Source organism: Equus caballus, chromosome 31 (assembly GCF_041296265.1).
Source record: "Equus caballus isolate H_3958 breed thoroughbred chromosome 31, TB-T2T, whole genome shotgun sequence".
NCBI lineage: Eukaryota > Metazoa > Chordata > Mammalia > Perissodactyla > Equidae > Equus > Equus caballus.
In genome coordinates this window covers 2,363,622-2,386,039 of record NC_091714.1, presented here as the reverse complement: position 1 = coordinate 2,386,039, position 22,418 = coordinate 2,363,622, and the positions used below count along the sequence as shown (strand labels likewise).

Genomic DNA, 22,418 nt, shown 5'->3' with positions numbered 1-22,418 from the left:
ATTGGAATGCAAATAAACAATGTCAGGCTGGCCGCGCCCTCCCTGCGTGTGGCTGACCCGACCCCCGGTGGACCACCTCGGAGCTCCGGGCCCTAATCCAGGCTGCCCTCCTCCCCGATCCCCGTTCCCCCTTCCCAGGACCCAGAGAAAGGGCCGCCCCAAAGCCAGGACGCAGGTGCCAGAACCAGGGGCACCACCGAGGTTCCTGGAGAAGCTGGAGGAGAGCGAGGGGCAGGGGCTGCAGTGCCCAGAAAGGCCCTCGGAGTCTTGGGGCGCACACCCAGGACCCCCTACCACACCCTCCCGCTCACGTCTGCGGAGGGAAATGAACCCCTGAAATGAAACACCACTTCCACAGCAAGCCCACTCTGATTCCCTTTAGTAGTGGAAACTGGTGACCATTCTGTCATGGCCCCTGGCATCGGGTTACCTCCTCCCCGCCCCACGGGGGGTACACCTGCAGCAGGTGAAGGTGGGCGCTCAGAAGCACAGCCCTGGTGGCGTCCATCCTCTCCCGGCAGGGGTGAGCCGACGCCTGGGGACTCTGACCCTCTGGGAGAACGGTGGCATCAAAGGGGCGGGGGCCAGAGGAGGCCACTGAACCCTGAGAACAACCCTTTGAGGGTGTGCGGGCTCCCACAGGGCTGGCCAGCACGCTGGTGTCCCATCATCGGGCGAGTCCAAGGAGGGTCCCCGGACGTCCCTCTTTTGGAGCGAATCTGAGAGATCTGACAAATACAGGAGGGTCCTCTAGGGGCAGCTGGGAAGGTCCCAGGAATTTCATCATGGGACACGCGTGTCCTTTTAGCTGGCAACGTAACAGTTCTTAAAAAGGCAAGGAGCCCCGGAGGACAGATGCTGGGGCTGGTGATAACCCAGCACGTGTGCTCCTAGTTGCTCAATTCTCTGGCTTGGGTGGCCTGTGACCTGCTGACTAAAGGTCGCCGGTGCTGCTGTTACAAGAGAGGACGTTGGTAAACGCTCCTTCCCATGGCGTCTGAGCACACGGAGGACGGGAGGCAGCAGAGCGGCTGGGCAGAGCACGCACCAGCCCGCACGGAGACCGCGGGGTGACAGTGGGCCGGAGCCCCTGAACTGGGGCAGGGAGGGACACAGAAGGGGAACTTCTCCCCAGGACAGAGAGCCGGGGCCAACGTTAGCCTCTGCTGGGCAGCTGATGACCCCAAGCCCCGATGCAACTGGCCTCAGTTCTCTCCTCTGTCCGGTGAGGGTGACAGTGCCCCCAGCTGCTTGTGTGGGTGCTGGCGCGTTTTAGGTGACAGTTGGCAAACAAGCTCCGAACATCTTAGAAAAAATAAAAGGAAGAGACCCCTGCATTCTTCCTGATAAGAGCAAATCTCTGAACGATGGGGGGGTCTCCCACCCAAGATCCTGCCCTCCCTCCAGGGGTCTCCCAAGGGTCCACAGTTTGCTGTCAGTCCCAGGGCCAGTGAAGTGATCACAGAGTGTCACGGGGAGTGAGGTCATTTCCTGGAAAGGCTGCAGAGGCTCCACTGTCACGGCCGGTCAGCCCCAGGGCCACCTCGCTGCCCACCACACCTCCCACCAGGCAAGGACCACTGTTCTCTGGCTGCTCAAGAAAAATCAGAGCTTTCTCCTTTGAGTGGCAAGGCCCCGAGATGAAGGCCACTTCTAAGCACTGTCTTCTGGACCGACCAAGTTGAAACTGCTAATGTGTGACAATCTACTACAGCTTGTGACCTCGGGGCTTGCGGAGGGGCAGGGGACACCAGGAGGGAAGAGGAGGCGGCTCTCGTGAACCCGGGGCCATCCTGATGGCCACTGCCCTGGCCTCCTCCCGGGCTGCGCCCCGAGATTTCTTCTCTGCCCCGTTCTCTTTCTTCTGGAGAATTGGTCTTCCTTCTCTAACACTATGGGTCTGCTAAGAATGCTCCGGAAATAAAGCTGCTGAAACGTGAGTCCATAAAGTACAGGATTCGCCAATAAAAATGCAAGAAAATAATTCAACAATAAAGAGGAATGGAGTACTGGTATGAGGACGAATATCAAAAATCTCAGGCTACCCAGAGAAGCTGACCTGAAGGATGTATATTATAGGATTCCTTGAAACGTCCAGAAAAGGCAACACCCACAGACGCAGAGAGCAGGTGTGTGACTGACCACCGGCTCGAGGTTTTGTTTTGGGGTGACGGGAACAATTAGATGGTGGTGGTTGCACGACCCATAAATTTAGTAAAGTGCATGAAATTGTTCACTTAAAACGAACGTATTTTATAATATGTGAATCATGCCTCAATAAAGCTATTAAAATACATAAGTTACAAAATAGAAAACACATAAGTCATTCAATAGATGGCATGAGATGCAACCATTTGCCAGAAGGGTGTCACTTCCCAGCAGGTGTGTGTGAGCGTGTGTGCGTCTGTGTGCACGTATGGGTATGTATGTGTGCAAACGTGTGCATGAGTGTGCGAGTACGCGCGTTTCGGTGTGTGTGCATGTGTGAGCATGTAGCCTTGATGGCAGAGGACACGCTGTCCCCTTGAAGTCCCTGCCTGCACCACTAGTAACACCTGTTGACTCTTTTCCTCGGGGCGGGGCGAGCCGTTTGCTGAGGTGGCCGCTTAGGGTCACGATGACCACGTTAGGGAGCAGGAATCTGGGTTCCAAGGTCGAGCTGCTTAGTAGCCTCTCCTCCACCTGACCCCCACTGCCCCGCATGCACTTTGCCCCCTCCCCTGGGCCTCACCCGCCTGGCCCACACTGTGTCATGAAGAGAGCCCAGGGCTGCCCATCCGGCCGTCTGGCCGCTGTCACAGCCCCTTGGAAAGCGTTTCCTCTATTCTCACTTTTTCCTGAGGAGGAGTCTTGGCCAGGCCAACACATTATGCTCAGTTTATAAGGAGGGAAACTGAGGCACCAAGGAGCAAAGTGGCTGGTCCAGGGTGCCTGGTCACAGTATTTCTAAGACCCAAACCTACAGAGACCCTTCTGGAATCACGTGAAAAGTGCTCATGCTTATGAACAACTCCAGCTTGATTCCTGAATTCTGGAAGGACAGAGGTCAGCACTGGGGGAAGCACAGGGGCCTGACTGTCGCCCGGTGCCCCTCGTCCTGGGATGGGCCTTGGCCGGGCAGCGGGAGCCAAGGACCCCAGGCCAGCCCAGCACAGCCACGACAGACACTCACGGGTCGCCCTGCAGGTGTCCAGGGCCTGTCTGCATTTGGAGCTGGGGATGAGCCAGCCAGGAAGGCGGGGAGGCAGCGGAGAGCCCCTGCTGGCCAGGCAGCGGATGTCCCATTGGCTGTCCACTCAGGCCTCCGGACCTCAGTTGAAGCCCGAAGCCCACAGCAGGCCTGGAGGACGAGCACAGCCCAGCCTGTCACCCGCCCCACCGCGAGCTGCACTTCCTTTGCCTGCCCTGGGGCTGCAGGCTCCACAGGGACGCGTGGCAGGGAGCACCTGGTCTTGGAGAGAAGGGCCCACCGCACCCTGGTGTCACTAGCTCCTCGTTTACTGAACGACAAGTGATGGCCCCAATCCCTGCAGGTGGGAGCAGGGCTCCTGGGCTGCCACCAGGCCACCCACAGGCCTCACACAGCACATTTATGGGGTGCGTCTGGGTGATGCTGTCAGGCTAAGGTCCAGGGACATGATGGTGACAGACGAGGAAAGGACCAGGGTCTAGGGACCTGCAGGAGCCAGACGCACCCTGCCACGTGGCTGCAGCAGGACGAGGGTTGTGAACATCGATTGCAGTGACAGGAGCACTGAGGCCCCCCAGTCCCTGGGGAGGGACCTCATGGGGCACACCAGAGACGGCTGCCCCCATGGCCATGTGCGAACATCCCTCTCTGGGTGACACTACAGAGGCCATGGTCTCACCACCCCAAGACAGGCCCTGCCCACGGCTGCTCCCTGCCCGGTGCCCCAATCAGATTGAGAACCCCAGTCCAGTGAGGGGGCCAGAGGGGTGAGGCATGTCTGGAAGTATGTGTCAGCTTGCTCCCCCGGGACTGGATGCCACATGGGACAAAGGTCCTGAGTCAACTGCTCACTCACAGGACACATCACTGTTCACGCTTCTTTCAGAAAAAGAGGGACACAAGATAAAAAATTGGGGCCAATGCGTTAAGAAGTCAAGTCTATCTTGAAGATGTGTGCCTTCTGTGTGAATGCTAACAGAACGGTTTCTGTCTCAGGGAAATGGATCATAGCGAGCAAGTGTTCTGAAACCAGAAAAATTAGCCAATTTGTTCTTTTTTTTGGGTGAGGAAGATTGGCCCTGTGCCCATCTTCCTCTATTTTATATGTGGGATGCTGCCGCAGCATGGCAGTGTGCTAGATTCGCACCTGGGATCTGAACCAGTGAACCCTGGTTCCCTGAAGCCGAGTGAACAAACATAACCACTACACCACTAGGCCCTGGCCAATCTACTTAATAAGAGATAAAATAAATGAATTAACCAGAACAGTAAAAGTATCTGAGAAGCCAACTGGAATGACAGTGGCCCTTACCTGGCAAGCCCCCAAACAGATCTGGAAGAAGTGGCTGTGATGTGGGGATATTCAAGTGTCCACCGTGTGGGATGTGGACAGGGCAGGGGGGCCCATCCCTGGCACATAGTTCATGGGGTCTGGGGTCAGCAGGATCTGGGCCCTGAACCGCAGGTGTGGACGCCCCCAGGATGGGGCTGGCAGACGGGAATCCATGGTTCCAGGGCCAGGAGGACTGGGGGCAGTAACGTGAACACCTCCTCCTCTTTTCTCAGGGGAGCCCTGATCCCTTCCTGCTCCAGCTGGGGACACGGGTGTTGAGGCCGGAGCCACCCACCCTCCTGTCACTGTCACCGGCTCCCAAAACTAGGGCAGCAGAGGGCCCCTGGCATCGCCCCGTGCCTTGCTGCCCAGATTTAAATTCAAATCCTCTTTTTATTTATGTTTTAAAAAATAATTTTGTTGGAGTCATACTGGCTCATAACGTGGTGTCGATTTCAGGCGTACGTTATCATATATCAGTTTCTGCACAGACTTCAAGCGCTCCCCACCAACAGTCTAGACCAGCTTTTTCCCTGCTTGGAAAGAAACAGCAGGACTGGAGGAGGGAGTCGGAAGAAAAGGAGTGGGCCAGTTAATTACACGGCGACGGTGGCCGGGCCGCCCAGCCCTTTTTGCTGCTCCTGGATCCCGTTTCCCCTTCCAGCCCAGAGAGCAGATTCTTAGCATTCTCTGCCTGCCCGCCTCCTCCCTGTGGCGGACACTCCCGCACACAAACACTGGCCTGGCCACCACCGCTATTAACTCAGGATTTGCAGGTGCGCCCCCACCGAAGCCCAGGAGAGTGAAGCGACCTGTGAACAGGCCGCCGGGCAAAGGGCAGAGACTCAGTGGGGGGCTCCGCACCCCATGCCCGCAGCCCAGGCCAGCAGGAGAGCTGTGCAGACACACAGACAGACCCTCTGAGCTCGAGCGCCCTCCCACCCTCACCTCCTACTCCACACCTCCGTCACAGGAGCACCGGCCTTCGATTCCGTTCAGTGGAGTTGAACCCTCCCAAATATGTAAGCTATCCACACAAGGTGAGGTGCTCCATTCCCCTGTCTGTCTGCTCATCTCTCCCCCAGGAGGCCCGCCTGCTGGCTCTCTTCTCAGTAGGCCCCAGCCCTGAATGGTGCCCCCGCCCCCATGACTCACAGGGACCCTGGAGCCCCGGCTCAGGAGAAAGGCCTTTCACAAGTAAAATGAACTTTGGCGAAAGGGGCAGGGGCCACGCACTGGGGGCCGTGTCTCGTGTCTCGTCTGCAAGGCTGCGCCGGGCCGTGAAGTCACCCACGATGGCACCAGGCTGCAGGTTCAAACCCGGGGTCGCCTCCTGGCAGCTGGGCGACCTGGGGAGGATGTCCCTGAGTCTCTGCACTTTCCTTTCCTCCGCTGTGAGAGGGGGCCATCACTGCTGCCTCGAGAGTGTCACGGCCCCTGGGATGTGGTCACCACCAGCCCCACCACGGGTTCTGGAGGAAATGCCCTTGGTGCTGACAGACCAGCTCCCGTCCTCGGGGGCTCCTATCCTCCTCCTCCTCCTCTTCCTGTCCAGGGACCAGCCTCAGGAACGTGACTGGGCCTGGTTCTTCGGGCCTGGGGACACGTGTGGCTCCTCCCGTGAAGCAGAGGAGGAAGGTGAGGGGTGGTCCTTCGCTAAGGGCCGAGGTGATCTAACACCAACACGGTTTACAGTTGCTACGGTGATAGTAAAAGGCAGCCCGGCTTTTAACGCGTTTTATTGTTGCCTTTAAGTCCTGCACGTCCAGGGCACCCCTTACCGCCCGCAGCAGGGAAGATCCCCCCCCTGCCCTTGGGTCCCCCCGAAGTCTCTGAGGGCCCCTTGCTGGGAGGGGGGAATGGCAAGCAGACTTGTCCACAGCTGCTTGGCCTTAGACGGAAGTGCCACTCGGGTTCCATTTGAAAGCTGGACTCTGCCACCAAAACGAGCGTGACGATTCGGCAAAGATGAAAAACCTCGGAGCGCGCAGTGCAGACCCAGAGAGCCCTTCCCAGTCCCTCCAGCACCGGTCCACTCGTCCGCTTACTCCAGGGACATCTGCTGAGCCCCCTGGAGAGCTGGCAGGTGCTGCCCTAGTCACCGGGAAACAATAACAGCCCCCGAGGCATGTCATTCCATCCTCCCATCTGCCCAGGACAGAAAACCTGGTGGTCACCTCGGTTTTTTTTCTCTCCCACCCCAAGTCAGACGGCAGCAAATCCTAATGGTTTTACCTTCAAAACTCCCAGCACGTCTGACCACGTCCCCCGCCTGCACCGCCCGGTCCACACCTCTCTCGTCTCCAGCCTGGACTGTTGCAGTGGGCTCCCAAAGTCTCCTCAACATCTTAGCCCCTGAAATCTTGATAAATGGGGGGCAGGTCACCATGCTCTTGCTTCAAGTCCGCAAATGCTCTCCCTTCCTCAGAGAAGAAGCTGGAATCCTAACAGTTACCACCACCTTTGAGCCCCCCGAGGGCTGGCCCTGTTCACTCTCTGCCCCCTCCTGTCTTCCTGCCCCTGGACCTTTGCATGTACTGTTCTTCTGCATGGAGGCTCTTTCCAGCACATCCGCCTGGCTTGAGCCCTCACTGCTTTCAGAAATCGGCTCCCATGTCTCCTCACTGGGGAGGCCTGTCCTGGCTCCCGGGTTCTCACGCTCCTCCACAGCACTGAGCATCATTGGGCACTTATACTTGTCTATCGCCTGACTCTCTCACCTGGAGGGAAGCTCCACTCACTGCTGCTTTAGTCACAGCTGCATCCCCACTGCCCAGAGCAGCTCTTGGCCCACTGTTTGCGCTCAGCAAATACACGTGGAGTTACAACGCCTCCATGACATGCCTTGAGCATTGGCCACTTTGATGCTCAGCCGCCCTCCGGGGCGGGCGATTATTTCCGTTTCACACATTTGCAAACTGATGCTGGAAGCCAAGTCTCCTGGTCCCACCCGAGGCTTCTCTGCCAACTTCACTCTGGACTGCTGGTTGGAACCCTTACCGCCTGGCCTGAGCCGACTCCAGCGGCCCCGAGGTGTGCTGGGCCCTGGGTCCACTCCTGTGCTGCCCCGGGCTCCGCAGGAAAAGGATGCCCTGTGAACCGCAGGTGTCAGCGTCACGGACGTGTGCTGATGACTTTTCAAGGACTTGGTGGATAAAGACAGAGGGCGCCCCAAACCTTCCTGGCTCTCGACACAACTTCCTGGGAACAAAAATGTTGCTGTCAACCCAAACACCTCTCCCCACGCCACCCTTCAGAACCACGGGGCTGGACAGACCCGGAGCCTGCGGCCCGTGGCCCCCAACGCTGCCCGGACCCCTCAAGGGACCGGCCAGGCCCCTGCCCTGAATCGTCTCCCACACACTCTGCTCGCCACCCCTCGGGAACCCGGTTCAGGCCCTTTTTCCGCCTGGAACATCCTCTCCACTCTCTCCTTCCTGTCGGCATCCTCCGCCATCCTTGGAAGATTCCGGTCTAACCTCAGCTCCCCCACTCTGCTCTTCTGGGGGCTGCTCGGCCCCTGTGGCCCTCATCTCACCTCTTCGGTGTCCCCTCACCCCCCGGAGCGTGTTCTCCAGCTCTCGTGCATCTACGTCACCTGGGGGGCTGACGGCAGCCCGGACGCTCTGGAACAGGCCCAGCTATGAAGAGGCCCGAGAATCTGCATTTCAAACAAGCTCCCTGGGGCTGCTGATGCCTCTGACCCAGGATCCACACCTGGAGAACCAGGGTCGTAGAGCAACACGAGGACCCAGCAGGCAGCCACTAAACTTGCTGAATGGAACTGGGGTGCCTGTCTGATGGAGGGGCTCAACACCAGGCTTCTGTTTCCTCCTGACCCTGGATGGAGCCCAGACGACCTTTCTTATTTCTCACTTGTGACCTGCCTTGCTCCCTGTGAGAAGCTGCTGACAGCACGGCTTGTCCGTCCTGGCACAGGTGAGTCCCCACGGCTTTGACAAACGCTTTGGCCATATTAAGTTCTCAAAAGAGACCCACGGAATAGATGGATACCTGGTCCAATTAGAAGGCCACCATGACCTACAGGCAGCTGTTCCAGGAGGCAGACTTGGCCAAAGACGAGATGGACAAAAGCAGCCTTGACTCACACAGAGCACACAACGCCCAGTCACAGAAAATAGTTCCTACGACCTAGAGCTGTCAGAACTCAAGGTCATATTCCTCTCAGAAGCCAAGGTTATGGTCATCACACATGCCTTCACTCCTACTCCCCAAGAACTCAAGGTTATGGCCATGACACATGCTCCCACCCTTGAGCACTCAAGATCATGGCCATCACACAAGCTCCCACTCTTTAGAACTCAAGGTCATGGCCATCACATGTGCCTCCCACCCTTTAGAACTCAAGGTCATGGTCATCACACATGCTCCCACCCTCCAGCACTCAAGGTCATGGCCATCACACAAGCTCCCACCCTTCAGAACTCAAGGTCATGGTCATCACACATGCTCCCACCCTTCAGCACTCAAGGTCATGGCCATCACACAAGCTCCCACCCTTTAGAACTCAAGGTCATGGCCATCACATGTGCCTCCCTTTTCCTGGCCTGAAGAGAAGCACTGTCAACTGCAATGAACCCACACATTCGGTATGACACTTGGCCATGGCCAACCTCAAACGGAAATGTCACTGTAGGCCATGATGAGGATCCTCCCAAGTTTATACATTTGTTTAACTTTTACAAGGTGGCTCAGATTTCCTGGACCAAGCCCAAGGCTTTCACTTGCTCAAGGTCGCAGTAGTATCCCAGAAACGCAAACCAAGACAAACTCAGTCCCTTTACCGAACCTCCAACGAGGTTCTTAGATCTCTGCAGTGAGCAAACCACGTGGTTTAGAGGCCAACAAGTCTTTGGAGACTCTGCCAGCCGCGCGTTTGTTCAAAGTGGAATAAACATAATGTGCACCTTCAAAATTAGAAAGCTACTCTTCACAATGATCCAGAACTTTCTGCTCCTTCCTTTAGGAAGCTGGGTTCTGGTGCAGGTGGACTCCAAGAGATAAACTCCTTTTGTTGGAGGGAGAAATGAAACAAGTTTTCCTGTTTCATGGTATTGTGTGGCATTGTGATTTTAAACAGTGACCCTCCGTGCTTGGTGTTCAGTGTGGGACACTCTTAAGGGATGCCCGCGCTCTATAGTTGACCTGTGTCCCCGCCAGCCACTCACTAGAGGTGACCTTGGATGAGTCAGTTAACTTCTCCAACTTGGTGGCTCTTGAAAACCCTGCCTGTTCAGCCCACCTGACCTGCACCGGTTATACCCTCCTGCCGTCTTCTCAGCAAGGGGCAACCTCCGGGGAACCTGGCTAACATTCTATATTTGTACTTTTATATTTTATTCAAATAGAATACATTTTGTTTCATTTTTATCTTTTATATTTATGCGTCAAACTTTTCCAAATGCTTTCATATACACAACCCCATATAACAAAAAGGCTCACGTCACTCCCCTTTTAAGGTTGGAGTAAGCTGAGCTCCAAGAAGGATAAGAGAATTGGCTGAGAACAGAACCCATCAATGAGGAGAGAACCCAAGTAATACCCAGCCTGCACTGCTTCTCCCCTGCCCCTACACCACCATGTCCCGTTTCTAATAAGGCCAGGGACGCCCAGCCCGGTCACCCAGGGCAGGTCCGAAACTCTCAGGGGCTTGGCAAGCTCTGACTGGATCAGAGATGTCTTGGAGGCAGCCGTCCAGGAGGCAAGCAAAGGCACAGAGACCTCCCAACCCCGCAACAACCAGTGAGGCTGCTCCTGCCGTTCCAGAGAGAACGGACCACAGATTGGTCTAATGGGAGGGGCAGCGACTGGCTTTTCTGGACTTAACATTAGGAATTGACAAACCGGAGGTCAGAGCTATAGAAGAGGGTACGAGCAGCCAGAAAAATGTGGTGCTTAGGCCACCACGAGACACAGCACTAACACAGCCAGCATAGCCAGGCGTAGGGCAGAAGCGCTGGCCACGTCAGTTCCTTCCCTGCTCGCCGATTCCCGGAAGGGACATCTGCGGAGACAGCACCATCTTCCTGCACATCTGACCCCTGATGGGCACAGGACCACTGCAGAGCTGATCTGTTAACTGCTCACTGAGTCAGTGAAATAAAGACCTAAACCGGGCTTTCTCCACGTCAGGAACCCACAACTTAGAAAGCATGGTATGAACTGCTGAGCCTCTGGGTCAGGCCGGCCCAGCTTGAACCCACTTCCTTCTCCCACCATGTGAGCCTGGACACAGCTAGTCGCCTCAGCCACCCGGCACGGGCAGGCTGACAATAAACGGGGGCACCCACCCTGAAGGTCTGCGGGCTGTGAGACCAGCACCTCCCATCACCCTCCCTCTGCTGAGAGTGTGCGGGCCGCCCTCAGCCCGCCTTACAGAATCCAGCCCCTGCACCCCCCGGGGGCGGCCCAGGCCCGGCGCCGTGCACGCGAACCCTCCCCGTGTAAGCGAGAAGCTGTGCTCTGTGCCAGGTCCCCTTCGGCAAACGAGGAAAACAGCCCCGACGTGAGCCCTCTGCATTTCCAGCATCTTGAAAGAGACCATTGATCCAAGTTGTTGTTGATGGCAAAGAACCAACAACTTCAAGTATATATGAACTTCAAACCAAGGCTCTCAGGTTAGGTTTTTTCACACACACACACAGACGCCACTATTGATGAAATTTCACCTTTCTGAGCTACAACCAAGCCGGCCACGGGCGGGGGTGGGAGCTAGAGATCCCAAGTCGACAGACGATCCTGCTTCCTGGGGCACAGATCTGGTTTCTCTAAACACTGGCTGTTTTCCGAGGAGCCTCCAGTCGTGGTGGCGCATAAATGCCCACCCGAGAGCCGGGTCTGGGGCCCGGCACCAAGAAACAAGCATCCTCTCTTTCTAGAGCCCACAGGAAGAATCTCGTTGGTACCCTCTCTCAGAAAGCTGAGAGAGAGAAACTCAGGAAGATGCATTGGGAGGAAGGGACCCCGGCCTCTTGGGGGAGGTGGCAGTGGGGTCACCCAGGCCTAAGGTGGAGGGGAGATGAGGGGAGGCTGCAGTGGGAACCAGAACATCTCTTATCAGGGACTAGTTTATCTGGTTAACTAGCTAGTTACCCAACCAGACCTCTGGGAGTGGAGCCAACACTGGGGAGAGGGACAGACCCAAAAGTCAGGAGGGGGCTGCAGGCTGACCTGACGGTGGGAGCCGGGCCCTCCGGGAGGTGGGTGGGGAGAAGAGCGTGTGCCCCCCTGAAGTAAGATGACACTCTGCAGATGGGGCCTGAGGGGCCCTGAGGATGCGCCCAGGCGGCACAGGGCAGGCGGGCCATCTGGAGCTGCAAGGAGGGGCTGCCCTGGGCTGGGCCCCAAGAGGAGTAGGTGGGTGGCTGTCACCTTCAAGCCTCTTCCAAGTTATGGAGTAACACCTGCCAGACCTTGTGAGGCCTCGGAATGAAGCCTTTTCAAATGTATTTCCCTTTCTCAGGAGATCGTGTAGCAATGGAGGAGGCCCAGCTCTTGCAGGGACCCCGATTCAGCTGAGAGAGTATGTGCTGCCCAACCGCCCCCTCTGCCCGGGGAGGGGGACACGGGGACTTCTGAACCTCACTCACTGGCTCAAGAAGCCCGATGGAGGACAATTCAGACAGCAGCTTCACGCTGCCCATGCCTGCGGGTAGGGGAGGGTAGGGGAACGTCCCCAGAGAGGGGAGGCCTCTCCCACAGCTGGGACCCCCAGGGGGCTCACTTATGTTCATTTTGCGTCTCGCATGAGGACCAGACTTCCTAATTCCTACTATGACTCTGCAAGGTTATGGGGGGGCTTCAGCGAGGCCCCCAGCGTCCCCCCAAGTTGCAGCCATGCCTGCTGAGGTTCTGAGGGCCTGGCTGCACTCCAGCGGCCATTCCAACTTGTACGATCACGATCCTCAGTGGCTCACAGTTTATAGCGTGATCCAGAACGCACAGACATGTGTGTGGACCCACAGAGGAAATGGGAGGCCACCAGCTCACCCTCACTTGGTACCATGCCCCCATCAGATCTGACTGCCTGGGTGACCCAGCTTTCGACCTCCGATGGTTTTGGAGTAGGTCATGGAGTGGGTCTGAGAGCTGGACCCGGGTAATCGGGGGCTCCTCCCCCTCATCATCCTGGGAATGTATGTTCCACCCACCGTTCCCCACACTAGGAGCTGTTTCAAGGACGCAGCCTTGAGGGGGCACGCGTTGTTGAGACCATCTGGATGGTATATGTGACTGAGCCCCCTTAAGGCCTCTATGTAAACTCTCCAGATTCTGGTGGGCGGGTGTGTACGCCTACCGGTCTTGTGCCGCCCAAGACAAGCCTTGTATGTAAGTTCCCTCGCTTACTAAACCTGCCTCTTACCCATCTGTGGGGTCCACCTCTCTCTTTGGTCTCTCCTTCCCCTCCGAATATAGGAGCCAGTTTTGGATTTAACCCGGGGACCTCGCGATGTTTCAAAGAAACAAATGGAGGGGCGTGGATGGGGTCACTCTCAGTGTTGCTCCGTGAAACTGTTGCTCCTGTCTCATGAACGTTGCTGGCGCACAGTATAAACCTTTCTTTATCGGGGGTCACAGCCACAAACGTTAGCTGAGACCCCAGCGCCCCAGCACCCAACTGGGGCTAATAGGGATGTGCTCACCTGTGAAAACCAAGCATGGCCTCGCCCCTGCACAGCCCCCTGGGACTGTTAGTTTATGGGTCCACTCGGTCAGGCCACGGTGCCCAGCGTTGGGTCAAACATCAGTCTAGATGTTGCTGTGAGGGTAGCTTTATAGGAGGTTAACATTTAAATCAGTCAGGTGTGAGTAAAGCAGACGACCTTCCATAACGTGGGTGGGCCGCAGCCAATGACTGAGTTCAAAGACTTAAGACAAAAAGACGGCGGGCTCCAGAGGAGGGAGGAATCTCTCTCCAGCTGGCCTTTGGACTCCGACTGCAGCGTCAGCTCTTCCCTGGGTCTCCAGCCTGCTGGCCAGAACCTGCAGATTTTCAATTTGCAGAATTTGGTGCCCTGGGTGCCCACAGGCACTCTGTAAACATCTGCTCCTTCCTCCTCCATTAAGTAACTGAAAGAATGAACCCCCTTGGTGATCACTGCTGCTTAATCTTAACATGGCAGTCGCCAGTGTGGGTGATGTGCTGGGAGCCAGCCTCCACCCAGACCAGCTCTGTGAGGGGCCGCTGGTCGCCATCATGGGGTGTCCCTCCAAGGTTTCCTGGAGGAGGGAGCCTGCCTGAGAGATGCCGTCTCCTGGCTGTGCACCATCAGCAGGACAGCGAGAGCCCAGGGGGTTGTGTGAGAATTAAAGGGCTGAGAGCCCTGGAGGGCTTCCTCTGGTGCCTGGCACATCCTCTGTCATCATCATCAGAACTGTCACTCTGGCTTGCTCATGGACCTGTCCTGGGGAACAATTCCCACCATCGAAGCCTGGCCTGCCAGGGCCACCCAGCAGCAACACAGGCAGGTGAGGGCTGCACAGGGGCTGAACCGAGGGGAGCAGGCAGGGGCCACTAGCAGACTCCTGGCCACCTTGCTGCCCCTCAACCCCACCCCCACCCGAGAGTCGCATCACACGTTCAACAGGATGGGAGAAGAGAGAAGAGCTAAGATGGAGCGATCATGACACCTTTCTGAGTGACAATGGCACTGGTCCCACAGGTGTCACCTGAGAACGTCCCAGGCCTGTGGTCCTGCCCTTTAAGAGTGGATACCTGAGCCGCCCTTCAGATTGCAGGCGTGTTACAAACAGATAGCAAAATTCCTGCCGAGTCCAGAGTGCTAGTCTGTGTCTCAAGGACGACGCTTCAAACTAAACGGAAGGAAGTGATTCTGGGTGGGAAATTTCTTGTCCTTTGGGAAACCTCCATCCCAAGAGACTTTCCAACAAACGTGACGCCTGTGGATGTAAAGAAAGAGCTGCGCCACGCCTGCAACCACAAAGCCACTCCTGCAGCATCAGACAACATCTGCGCCGTGGAGACCCCTCCCCGGGGGTGTGAAGACGCCCAGACCTTTTCTCTGACCTCCCCGGGGGTTAAATCCCTGAGCATGTGACCCCGCTGGCATGTCACTCATTTCCTGCACTGCATGCAGAGTTGAACCCGCTGCATGAACACGACACTGCCAGAGCAGTCTGACTAAGGCTCCTCAGAAGCCACAGCACCTTCTGGGTCACTGGGCTTCAAGAAGAAATGAAATGCAGACGCTCTCCAGATCTCTGCCAGGAGGAGGGCGGGCGCACAGCTGAGGGGACTGCACCTGTCAACGCGGGGCAGGCAAGCTCTGGCTAAACTGGGGCCAGGTGAGGGTGACAGGTGAGCAGGTCCTGTCCCCTGACCTGGTGGGCAGGCCACCCACCCCTGCCACGTCCTGCTGAGAAGCACACTGAAGTCTCCGGGTTCCTGTCTTCCCTGGGTTTGGAGGGCCTAAGATTTCCTGAGGTTCAAGTCCACGTCTCTCGTTCACTTAAGGGGTTTGGTAGGTGCCAGACCAGAACCCTGGAGAATGGGCACCTGAGGACGGCACAAGGACACAGCCCCTCCTGACCCGGAGTCTCACCTCTGGGTTCCTGTCCCAGACTGTGGGCCTCACACACGCCCACGGGCCGCCCAGAGCCCAGAGCCCGGGCAGGGGGCGCTACAGAAATGCCCCCTGAGCCCCAGGAGGCCCCACTTCACTTAAGTGGCTGGGGCTTCTTGGGCCCTCGTGTCACCACCATCCTGGTCACCAGAAAATCCTTGTAAAGCCCAAGAGGAACGGACTGGGCACAACTAAGTTAAGTGGGCGGCGACTTACAGAGCCTTTTGTCAAACAAGCAGCTGGCGGGGCACACACCTGCCCCCAAAGTTAAAGAACCGCCACAGGGACGGTGCTGGGACCCCCTCCCCGGCTTCCTTCTGTCTGTCTGCCTTTTCTAGAAAGACAGGCTGGATCTGCTCCTCCCTCCCCCCGCTGGAATTTGGAGGGGGGGTGTGGGACCCAGCTGGCTTTTTGTCTCCCGGCCACCCTTTTGTTAATACTGAATTGTGTGAAGGGGTCCTGTGGTCCCACAGAAACGGGGACTGCATGTTCTGGGGCCACCCAGCTAGCATCTCCCTTCCGCTGCTGCTCACAAATGCCCAGGCACTCACCCACTGACCCCATGGGACCCCCACCACCCCCACCCTCGCAGCCCCTCCCAAGCCCCCTACTACACTTCTGCTTTCAGCTCCAGCCTCACTTCCTGGGAAGGAAGAAAAGACAAGCTTTGCATGGACGCCTCACTGAACAAAAGAAAGTCTCAACTTTGTCAGTAAACGCTAGGATGTCATTTTGTCGCCTTGTGTCAATACACCCCGCCAACACGCACCCCCCCCCCCCCCAAACCACCTAAACCCACCCAAACTTGTCGACCTGGCAGGGTCCACTCCCGAGGATTCGCCGCCCTTCAGACGGGCAGGTGCCCCTCCAGGTGCTTGGCTCTCAGTGCATTAGGTGACGACAACCAGCTGCAAGTGCGGGCGACGAGACGCTCTTCAGAACCCCAGAAGATCCTGGTCCGTCTTAGGCAACTTTTAGAGCCCAGCCCTTTTGAAATACGCTCAGAAATCCCAAATTTCCGGCCACACCTGGATCGAGGCGGGGAGGGAATAAAGGTGGCCGCGCAGCCAGGGCGTCCCTGGCCCCCACCCGGCCTGCCCCACCCCGCCTGCCCCTGCCCCTGCGGGGGAGGGGAGGGGTGAGAAATGGGGGGTCACGAGGGAGGGGAGGGGACAAGAGAGGGGAGGAGCCGTGAGGGGAGCGGGTGGGCGGGACCAGGGCTGCTCCGGAGAGCCTGGCAGGGGCGCGCCCAGGACCCCGGACCCGGCCTCTAAGTCGGAAGCCGCGGAGGGGGGACAGAGGGCAAGGGGAGGGTCCCGCACCCCCGGCTCCGGGACCTAGGGGCGCAAACCCCGAAAGGCGACGGCGGCGAGGGTGACAGCCGTGGGCCCTCACCGGTGGGGGGGCGCAGTCGGGGTCCCGGCCGGGCTCACAGTTCCGGGTCCGGGTCGGGATCGGGGGCTGGGACGCGGTCGGGGTCGGGCTCTGGGTCTGGCTCCGGGTCCAGGTCCGGGTCCGGTTCGGGGTCGGGGTCGGGGTCTGGGTTGGGTTCGGAGTCCCGGTCGGGGTCTGGGTCGGGGTCTGGGTTTGGGTTGGGGTCGGGGTCTGGGTTGGGGTCTGGGTCCCGGTCCGGGTCCGGGTCGGGGTTGGGGTCGGGGTCCAGGTCGGGATCCCACGGGGTCGACGCGAACGCAGCCGCCGCTGTGTTGCGGTCTCGGTAGATCCACGCGGGGACGCGGCGGTTGAGGGCGATCGGCGGGCCGGGGGGGATGTCCGGGCTGGGGATTGGCCTGCGCCGCCCTGCTATCCCTCCCCCTCCCCCGCCCCTCCCCGCCCACCTCCTCCCTCCCTGCTCCCCTACCCCTCCCCTCCTCCATTCCCACCCCTCCCCCCCTCCCTGCCCCCTCTATTCTCCCCACCTTGACCCCTCTACCTCCCCTCTCCCCTCCCCCCTCCCTGCCCCTCTCTCCGCAAGACAAATGGGAGGGGCACAGCCCGCCAGCCCGCACCGCCCAGAATTGCCTGCCCCGGGGCTGTCTGTCCGGGCTCACCCGGTCCCAAGATCGCAGGGTCTCAATTTGCTCTTTCCCAGGCTCGCACCATCTCGGACTTGCAGCCCCCGGAGTCTCCCGTCCAGGGGTCGTACTGTCCCGGGGTTGCAACGGGACTATTCTCTAATAATGCCAGCTATCTACTAAATCCTCAGTATTATATAGAATGCTGCAAGGCGGCAACCAATCTCCCCATTTTATAGAGGAGGACTCTGAGAGTCGGAGAGGATTAAAACCCCGGTAAGGCCGCACAGCTAAACAAGCAGGAAGCAGATCTTTCCCGGCTCCACAGCCTGGAGCACAGCCTGAAGTCTCGCATTCACTGTTCGCTGTTGCACTCGACGCTCCTTAGTCGGCAGGCAGAAACTTGTTGAATAAATGAATTTATTAGCAAACCATTATAAACGATACTATTACATCTGTTTAACTTTTATACCTCTCACAACAGCCCTATCCGCTATTTCACGTGTTGTGTCCAAAGTAAAAATGGACAGAGGGAGTATCGTGCTGGGTTCTGGAGCCTGACTTTTGGGCCCAGCCCTGGCTCTGCCGCTGGCTTGCTCTGTGATTTTACATAGGTCACCAGTCTGCCTCGTTTCTCTCTCTGTAAAACGGCGTTAATAATAGTACTTCCTTATGGAGGAGTCTGAGGCGTCACTGAGTTAAGATCTGTAAAACTCTCAGGAAATCCCAGCACAGTACACCTACGTCAGTTCCAGCGTCTCTGCTTTTTTCTACACAATGAAGCAATAAGCAACAGTACAAACCAACAACGTAAAATACGTGCAAAGGCCGGGCACTCGCCTTGCAGAGAGCAGCTCCAGTGGGTCCTAATTCACTCCTTTTCCTCTTCCTCTTTCGCTCCAGCGGGAACAGAGCAGTGACCCATCTAAATGAAGGTGGCCCAGGCCGTCCATGAGCTTGCACAGGAAAGACGAAACATGCAGTAACGGCCATGATGCTGAGGACGGGATAGCACAGACCAGCACCTTCCAGAAACCTCAGGAAGGGCTTGAGGCCCAGGTGTCCTCCAGTGTGGACAGCTTGTGGTGTATCCGCCCTGGGTGTTTTCTGGGTTGTGTGTGTGTGTTGGTTTATAAGCTTGTAGGAAAGCGTTGTCAATCTCCGTATTTACCCAGCCTCGTGGCCGGAATCCCTAGCTTGCCATTTCCATCTACCATGTGACAATTCACACCGATTTCCACGAGGCCTCCATCTGCTTATTTCCCTTGTCCTGTCCTCAGTAGAGCCGGGATGAAGGGAATCAGTTCTCCAGGTGGTGTTCCGCCTTGTATTTAGGGTTGATTGTGATAGCGTCTCCGAGTCAAATGGCTCCTGGTTCCCTCCCTTCCTCTCACATCTCTTTATTCTCTGAATTGTCACAAGACGTCCTCAGTGCAACAGTAACATTATTTTCAGAAAGGGGGCAGAGGATGCCACGTATGGATGTTAATGTACGCGAAAGGTATTCACCCATAGCAACCGTTATCTTACACGGGTAAAGAAAGCAAATTAAAATTTTATTTGTGACCTTTTCAGTGTCACAATCACTGGGCAGCAGTGAACGGAGTTGGTCTAGCTCGTTATAAGGGCACAGCTTCATCAATCCTCATTTTACTAGAAGATGCTGAAATCACAAGAGTTGATGCTGCCCTCGCACACGGCCGCTTTAACGTTCCCCCAGCCTGGAGAAGCGGCTATTCAGCGCCAGGCAATTTCTTATGTGACATTTATGTGCTAATGATTCTGTCTCCCTAGAAAAAGATATAAAATTTCCATGCCTGTAGGAGAGAAAGAGGAGGGCCAGGAAATCGTTTAAGAATGTATATATATATTTACAGAGAAAAATGTCCAGATGGAAATACATTAAAATACATCAAAAGTGGTAAGATTTCATTTTTTTAGCTTGTCTTTTTTTAATGAACAGTTATTATTTGTATAATGAGAATGAACAAAGGATGAAAACAATAACCTTGTTGAAGAGTGAACACTCTATTTCTTCCGAAGCAAGGTACATTGCTGGTCGATTTCTCCATCTTTCATTTTTTGGCTGCAGAAATGGAGCATAGCTTCAGGGTCACTCTGCAGTCTTGCCTCAAGGCACGGAGCTCCTGCTTCACCCTGGACCCCGAATCTCCCCTTTGATGAGGCAGTTTCTACAGATTTCCTTAATAACTGGCCCGCGAAACATTTGCTGGTTGCACGTCAGTAGGGGCATTTTCAGTAAGATTTGGCGCCAGGCACGTTTTGCCTTGTCGTTTAAAAGATCTCCCCATCACGCTTCCCTGGATGTCAGCTTTCCTCCTACGCCCTTCTTGGCCCCACTGACTCGCCAGGTGGTTTTTCCTCTTCAAGGGAACCGTTGTCAAGAAAATATTTTTTTGTTTTTGTTTTTAAAGGGAGCAACATGAACTATTCTTGATGGCTGATGGGAATGCAAAAATGGGGCAGCCCCTTTGGAAGACAGCTTGGTGGTTTCCTATAAAATCAAACATACTCTTGCCATACTATCCAGCAACCATGCTCCTTGGTATCCACCCAAAGGAGCTGAAAACGTGTCCTCACACAAACCAGCACACGGATGTTTACAGAAGCTTTACTCACAATTGGCAAAAGGTGGAAGCAACCAAGATACCCTTCAGGAGGAGAATGGAGAAATAAACTGTGCTCCATCCACACAATGGACTGTTATTCAGCAGCTGAAAGAAATGAGCTATCAAGCCATGAAAAAACATGGAGGAAACTTGAATGCATATTACTAAGTGAAAGAAACCAATCTGAGAAGGCTGCATGCTGTATGATTCCAACTATATGACATTCTGGAAAAGGCAAAACTATGGAGACAAAACATCAGTGGTTGCTGGGGTTTTGGGGAAGGCGGGATGACTAGAAAGAGCACAGAGGATGTTAGGGCCGTGGAAATACTCTGTATGTGCTGTAATGGTGGACACAGGTCATGATACATTTGTCCAAACCCATAGAATGTACAACTCCAAGAGTGGACCCCCAGGGTAGGAGAGAGTATTTTGAAGACCTGAAGGAAGAGTGAAAGGCAGAAGATGATAGAGGTATTTGAGAGCAGGGGGTGTCAGAGGTCTTGCCCAATGATTGCTCCCTGGGCAGTGGGCAGGTTCCACGCCGGACAGAGGGAGGTGGACGACACAGTGTCCGTGCCCCTCCACCGGGCGGAAGATGGAAGGAGGTGCAGACAGCAAACCTTGGAGGAAGGCCACCCATTCCTCAGGCTGGGGCTGAGGGGAGAACCAGGAAGGAGGGCTGGAGGCTGGAGGAGGAATGGGTGTGGGGCTGGTTGTAGACACTACATGGTCCCACCTCTCAGGCCTCCTGGAAGAAAGTTGTCCCTTTCATTTTCAAAAAGCTACGTCAAAACAACTTGAAGCATTTGGGGACAAAGTTCCCTGTGTCCACTGGCGGAGGACATGTTAGCAGGAGAAACACTACTCCGTCATCTGGATTCCAAACAGACAGACAGTGAGGGAGCGGATTGCTGAGTACTAAAGTCACTCCTGACAGCTGGGATTTTCATGAAAGTGCTATTGGACCCTTAGGTAAATTTTGGAGCCCTTCCTCAGGGCGACTAAAGCAGGGGTGTGCTTGTCCTGTAGAGGGAATTCCGAGCGGGTGGCTGTGGGTGGTGCCCAGGGCCTGTCCACACCTAGTTCTAAGCTGCTTCCTTAATGCTGGAGAATCTCTATTTTTGTTTTATTCTTATACAATCTCACTACACAGCGCAAAGAATTCATATTTCAAGGATTACATATATTAGGATAATTCGAAAAAGCAGAAGAGAGTTATTTCTTCAACAGCTTGCAGATGTCAAAATCACAATTTCTTCACCATTCCTTTGATAAGAAATATTTTTCTTTTCGTTCGTGGGATTTTTTTGGGTGGGGAATGGGATGGAGAGGCCAAGAGCATGATACCATCCTGAGAATTGTTTTGCACAATTTAAAGAACAAAGCAGCTGGGAAGGGGGCAGCGGGAAGGGGGCCCTGGGGTCCTCTAAAGGCTGGATGGGGCTGGAGATGCGTTTCCAAGATGGCGCCCGCCAAGGATCACCAGCTACTGCCAAAGCCAGGAAGAGGCGTGAAGGATCCTCCCCTTGGGCCTTCAGAGGGAGCAGGGACCTGCCCACACGTGATGTCAGCCTTCTGCTCGCTGGAACTGTGGGAGAGTGGATTTGGTAGTTTGAGGGCCTGCAGTCTGTGGTCCTTTGTTACCACGGCCCCAGGACCCTAAGATAGACACCATCCTGGATGTCACTGTGGTGGGTGGCCCTGGGCTCTGGCTCAGGGTGGCATCATCTGGACAGACTGGCAGCCTTTTTACATGTGAACGGCATCAGGAGTCAGCTGCTGGATTCAGCTGCCCAGAAGCTCAGAGCTTCCTTGGGCAACATTTGCAAATCGAGGCAAAGGAGAATCCACTTTTTCTGGATTTTTGCTGTGCTGGGAATAGACACAAGGAAGATGTGGTTAGGGTGGGGCCTAATTGGGGAGGGAGGTAGCCGCAGTTTCAATTCCAGAAACCTCATAAAAATTCCCCATTCTGTACTGATTGTTCCAGAGGATGCTCAGCCTGATGTCTTGAAGGCATCTGCTTTTTACCTTGAGACACAAATGGCAGCTGGGTGCCCACTGTGCTGGCTTCCTGTGATCCCTGACAAAAGACCACAGCTGAGTGGCATAAAACAACAAGAATTTATTCTCTCATGGTCCTGGGGCCCAGAAGTACAGCATCAAGATGTGGGCAGGGCCAGGCTCCCTCATGGGGTCCTGCAGGAGGACCCTTCCTGCCTCTTCCAGCTTCTGGCGTGGCCAGCATCCTTGGCGTTCTGTGGCCACCACCCCACCCTCTGCCTCCGTCATCACACGGCCGTCTTTTCTGTGTGTCTCGCTTTTCCTCTTCTAATAAGGACCACAGATTGGATCAAGGGCCACCCTACTCTACCATGGTCTCATCTTAACTAATACGTCTGCAATGACCCTATTTGCAGATAACAGCACATTCTGAGGTCCCGGGTGCTTTCACATCAACGTGTCTTTTTTAGGGGAAAGAACACTGTTCAATCCATAGCATACACCTAAAGCAAACCCCCAACCCCCTTTCTTTAATTACGTGTTTCTTGTGACCAGGGGTTGCTCTCACCAGGACAAGGGTCAAAGGGAGGCAGGGCACAGAAGAGGGGAGGAGAATGAAAACTGCGTTCCAGGTGATTT

At 55.8% G+C, this 22,418-nt stretch overlaps 1 protein-coding gene across 6 annotated transcripts in view; it reads right to left on the bottom strand.

Annotated features, from left to right (window-relative positions):
• Window positions 1-16,924, bottom strand: part of FRMD1 (FERM domain containing 1) — a 45,612-nt gene extending 28,688 nt beyond the window's left edge. The window contains exons 1-3 of one of the 6 annotated variants that reach the window (XM_023632886.2): window positions 16,523-16,924; window positions 15,927-16,155; window positions 7,524-7,724 (exon numbers count right to left, since the gene is read on the bottom strand). The gene's annotated coding sequence lies outside the window, so the exon portion shown is untranslated. Of the gene's footprint in view, window positions 1-7,523; window positions 7,725-15,926; window positions 16,242-16,522 lie in introns of those variants that run through there. The other 5 variants (XM_023632887.2, XM_023632888.2, XM_070256394.1 and 2 more) reach the window with 5 other exon arrangements.
• Window positions 16,925-22,418: the final 5,494 nt, after the last annotated feature.